General features: G+C 43.7%; 1 pseudogene; it reads left to right on the forward strand.

Annotated features, from left to right (window-relative positions):
• The first annotated feature begins 244 nt into the window (after positions 1 to 244).
• Positions 245 to 471, forward strand: LOC145516491 (small nuclear ribonucleoprotein G pseudogene; annotated as a pseudogene).
• The last annotated feature ends 5244 nt before the right edge of the window (positions 472 to 5715 follow it).

A 5715-nucleotide genomic window follows, 5' to 3' on the forward strand; every position in this document is an offset into this window, starting at 1 on the left:
AACTTCACAACCACTTCGTAAAACTGTTTGGCATTACTTCACAAAATCAAACTTTCATATAACCTATGATCCAGCAATTTATTCTTAGGTATATACCTAACAGAAATTCCTGCAGGATATGCATTAAAAAGACATGTACCACGCTTGGGCTTCCCTGGTGAGCCAGTGGTTAAGAGTCTGCCTTTTGGAGGGACGACTCGAATTCTATTTGGAGGCTTCTTTTTTCTTGCCGGCTAGACATCACGAGCAAAGTTTACCCTCCCCAGATGAAGAAATTCATGGACAAGAAGTTATCATTGAAATTAAATGGTGGAAGACATGTCCGAGGGATATTGTGGGGACTTGATCTCTTTATGAATCTTGTGATAGATGAATGTGTAGAGACGGCAACTCGTGGGGAACAGAACAACAGTGGAATGGTGAATACGAGGAAACAGTATCATCATGTTCGAAGCCTTGGGACGAGTATGAACAATGGTTGTGTTCCCCAGAGAAATCAGCCGCTTCCATGCGTCCCCTCTTCACATTTTACTATGAGAAAAAATTGAGTCGTGTACATTTTCTTACTGAACTTTTTTGTTAAATAAACTTTTGAAATAGTCAAAAAAATATATATATATAGAATCTGTCTTGCAGTGCAGGTGTTATGGGTTTGATCCCTGGTCCGGAAAGATCCCACATGCCTCGGAGCAACTAAGCCCGTGTGCCACAACTACTAAGCCCATGAGTTGCAAGTACTGAAGACTGAACACCTAGGGCCCGTGCTCCGCAACAAGAGAAGCCACCACAATGAGAAGCTGGTGCACCGCAACTAGAGAGTAGCCCCCGCTTGCCTCAAGTAGAGAGAAAACCCTTGTGCACAGCAACGAAGACCCAGTGCAGCCATAATCAATAAATAATATTTTTAAGAAAAGAAAAAGTCCCACACTCATATCGCTACTGAGAGTCCTAAATAAACACTGGGGTTTCTATTTGACAGCTTATCTGTCTCCATTCTTGTGTGTGTTTTCTCCCCAGGGTTGGACAGGTCCTAAGAGGCTTCAGCAGATCCTCTGAACTATTCTACCAGTTCTCTTTACAACATTCAACAAAAATGTGACCTCATTTATATTTCTGTAGTACAAGCAAGAAGAGGCAGGTTACCTGCTCAGCACTCAGCCCAGGCAGAGTCCTTTGCAAGTGGAAAATAACTGAAAATAAGAGTTATCCACGGAAGGAAGAAATCCTGAGCAGGTGAACGCCAACTCATTAACAATGAAACTGGCGCCTCTACTTCTGGCGCCTCTACTTCTGGATCCTCTTGAGTAACAGGGTAATGCCACCACTGGGCAGGCCCTTGCCTCCATCTAGGTGCTCAGCGGTCACTGGTTGACGAATCCCGCAGAGGCGGGTCCTGGTAACTTACACTGATGTCACCCTCGAGTCCTGGAGCATCCCATGACTTCCAGGAATGCAGGTCTTATTTCATAAAGGAGCCAGAATTTGGTTAACAATTCTGGGTATCGTCACAAAATATTTGAAATTAAAATATGTGGCTCCCAAGAAAGGAAATTCTATCCACATAAGGTGAAATAGGACCTGAGGACCACGCACATATATATGGCTTCCCTGGTGGCTTCTCTGGTGGCTCAGGTGGTAAAGAATTCGCATGCAGTTCAGGAGACCTGGGTTTGATTCCTAGGTGGAGAAGATCCCCTGGAGAAGGAAATGGCAACCTGCTCCAATATTCTTACCTGGAGAATTCCATGGACAGAGGAGCCTGATGGGCTATAGTCCATGGGATCGCAAAGAAACAGACATGACTGAGCAAATAACACTTTCACTTTCATATACATGTTAATGGTATTCTTGGATTGATCCCTTGATCATTATGTAGTGTCCTTCCTTGTCTCTTATAATAGTCTTTATTTCAAAGTCTATTTTGTCTGTTATGAATATTGCTACTCAAGCTTTCTTGTGATTTCTAAAACAGGACTGGTTTGTGCCTATGGTATACTAGGTATTAAATAATTCTGCTATCATCCCTGGGTGAGTGAATGGCCTTGGTTTCTCTCTACTCCCAGTGTGCTTGCGTTGCATGATATGTCCTTTCTGCCATGGTTGTCCCAGGCCACGCTTTGTCCCTGTTTCTCTCTACCCAAGAACAAGCCTTGGGTCTCCCAGCCGTTTGAACCATAAAACTACAGGGCCAGAGTCTACATTATGGTATCTCTGCCCAGATATGCATGGTTCAAGGGCTTGATTTTTGGGTTCTGTGCTCAGTCGCTAAGTTGTATTCAATTCTTTGTGACCCCATGGACTGTAGCCCAGCAGGCTCATCTGCTCATGAGATTTTCCTGGCAAGAATACTGGAGTGGGTTGCCATTTCCTTCTCCATGTTGCCTGTAGCTCAGCTGGTAAAGAATCTGCCTGCAATGCAGGTTCGATTCCTGGGTTGGGAAGATACCCCGGAGAAGGGATAGGTTACCTACTCCAGTGTTCTTGGGCTTCCCCACTCCAGTAGAATTGCCTGGAGAATTCCATGGACAGAGGAGCCTAGCAGGCTACATACAGTCCATGAGGTCGCAAAGAGTCAGACACCACTGAGCAACTTTCAGTTTCTTTGATTAATAAATAGGAGAGAGAGGGATGTCCCTGGTGGTCCAGCGGTTAGGACTCCAGGCTTCCAAAGCAGGGGGCGTGAGTTTGGTCCCTGGTCAGGGAACTAAGATCCCACATGTTGCATGATGCAAACAAAAAGTAAAAATTTTAAAAATTAAATAAATAGGAGAGACTTCTTTAAAATGGAGCATATATTGTTTTATGTGCTAACCATTTAAACCAGAAATTGTTCCTAAAATTTGAGTTGCAAAGGTTACATCATTCTTTTCCCAATAGTATTTACTTTCTGCCAGACTGTTACAAGGGTTATTTTTCTGGTGTGCTAATCTGCATATGTAAGCAGTGTGTTAATGATTTGGGATGATAAATAGTTTTCCTATGAACTCATTGATCTGTCCGGATAAAAGCAACCTGCATTCTTTCTGTTTATTTATGGAGCAATTACACCACCTGCCCCCCATGCCTTCTCATGTTGACCGAGAGAGCAGAAAGTTACACAGAAGGGCATTATTCCAGAGAAATCACGGGTGTGAAGAAGCAAAGGGCCCTGAGGGTTTTCACACTATAAGAAGAAAAGTTCTGCATTTTCCCCTTAACCTTGTGATGCCTAGGCCCCTGGGCATTACTTGAAAGCCATTTCTACCCTTTAAAGCCATTCCCACCCTCCAAGAGACACGGATTTGTTGTCGGTGCTTTAAAGGGTACCTGAGTTTCTCTTGCCGTGGTGAGAGAAAAAAGTAAGAAATCTTTGTCTAATCACCTAATTGAGTCAACTATGCTTTTTGGTGTTTCAGAGCACTTGTAACTAATTACACACATTTAGTCACTTTCAGTCACTTTTCAGGCTTCTTCCCTCAATGAGTTCACTTACTCAGAGTTAGACCTGGAGGTGAAAGAAATTTCTGAGCATGTGGCCAGATGTGTTAGGTCGTTGAAATGTTTACATATTTTTCTTTTCTTTATATTTTCCTTACATTTAAAATAGACAGTAGAAAGGAGCAGATTTCCTTTCACTTCATAGGTGATGTCTTCTTAAAAATATGTAGTTGAGTGCACAACAATCTGAATGTATTTAACTCCACTGAATTGTATACTTCATGATAGAAATGGAAAATTTTATGTATATTTTATCCCAATGAAGATTAAAAAAAATATATTTTCAGTACTACTATATATGCAATATTGTTTTGGCTTTTAAACATAACATTGTGCTATAATTGTTTTTTCCATGCCACTATTATATAAGAACATTTTACTATCTATGTGGTTAATCTATTCACTCAACAAAAATTTCTTATGTATCAGTGAGGTACCAAGTACTGTTTTAGGTCATGAAAATATAGCAATAGATGAGACCAACAGGAGCCCTGGACCCAAAGAGTTTATATTCCAGGCAGGAGAGTCACGTAGTGGTCAAGAAAGCAAACTCCAGAAGACTGTGTATGTGGCTGGAAGGAATTAAGCACAACAGTGTTGGAAAGCGGGCTTCCCAAAAGGCTCGGTGGTAAAGAATTCACCTGCAGTTCAGGAGACACAGGAGATGCAGGTTCGATCCCTGGTTCAGGAAAATCCCCTGGAGGAGGAAATGGCACCCCACTCCAGTATTCTTGCCTGGGAAATCCTATGAACAGAGGAGCCTGGTGGGCTACTGTCCATGGGGCCGCAAAGAGTCGGATGCAACTGAGCAAGGCTTTCCTTTTCTTTCTCTGATTACTTAACAGATCAGAGGTGTCAAGAGTGGGAGGTTTGGGCCTTCCTGGTGCTATTGTTAGTAGCTAAGTAGTGTCTGACTCTTTTGCGACCCCACAGACTGTAGCCCGCCAGGCTCCTCTGTCCATGGGATTTCCCAGGCAAGACTATTGGAATGGGTTGCTATGTCCTTCTCCAGGGGATCTTCCCAACCCAGGGATCAAACCCACATCTCCTGCTTTGCAGGTGGATTCTTTACCGCTGAGTCACCTGGTCCTGGTGACCCAGCAGTAAAGAATCCACCTGCTATTTCAGGAGACACGGGTTTGATCCCTGATCCAGGAGGATCCCACAGGCCTCAGGGCAACTGGACTGGTGCGCCACAACTATTGAGCCTGTGCTCTAGAGCCCGGGAACCACCACTACTGAGCCCCTGCGCCCTAGAGCCCGAGCTCTGCAATAAGAGAAGCCATGTGCACTGCAACTAACAAGGAACCCCTGCTTGCTGCAACTAGAGAAAAGCCCTGGCAGCAATGAAGATCCAGCACGGCCAAAGAGAAATATAAATGAATAAAAAAATTATTTTTTAAAAAAGAGGGGGAGAGTCAGTCCTGTTAGGAGGGGACTGTGGGCATCCTGGGGTGCACAGTCCTGTCCCTGCCCTGTTCCCCAGGAGCAGCAGCGCCACTGGGCACCACCTCTCTCCTGGCCTGGATGGCAGCGCTAGCAAAGCCCTTCTCCAGGGGGTCACTGGCTCTCTTTCAGGGGAACGGAAGAAAGACATTGCCATCTTCTCTAGAGGCCCAAGGGCCCCGTTGTCAGGGCAAAATAGAGACTGTTGTATTTAACCATAGTTACAGCCCACCCGGGCTTAGGTTCCAATGCTATGATTTTAGAATAAGGGGATTTTAGTCAAATGCTCACCTTTATGACCACACTCGGGCAAATTACTTTTTTATACAGCGGTTTCTTTATTTGTGATAATGGGGATAATTCTACTTATCTGAAAAAGCTCTGAGGCGTAAATGCATACAGCATGCTTAGCTTACGCCTCATATATAACAAACACCCAGTAAATGGTAGCTATTAACAGTAACAATAGGACTTCCCTGGTGGTCCAGTGGCTAAGATTCTCTGCTTCCAAAGCAGGAGGCCTGGATTTGATCCCTGGTCAGGGCACTAGATCCCACCTGCTGCAGTTAAGACCTGGCACAGCCAAATAAATAAAAATAAATATTTAAAACATCAACAATCCTCCCTCCCCTGAACTGAAAGTATAATGATGAATAGGCATTTTAAAAGAGTTTACTAATGAAAATAAGTTTGGGAATAACTTTGAGCATGATACATATTAGAGCTGTTCTGAATTGCTCTAGAATCGTTGGCAGTCATAACTATGCTAGTTTTTCAACTTGGCAAAGCTCT

Source organism: Giraffa tippelskirchi, chromosome 8 (assembly GCF_054371585.1).
Source record: "Giraffa tippelskirchi isolate mGirTip1 chromosome 8, T2T-mGirTip1v1.2.pri, whole genome shotgun sequence".
Lineage (NCBI taxonomy): Eukaryota > Metazoa > Chordata > Mammalia > Artiodactyla > Giraffidae > Giraffa > Giraffa tippelskirchi.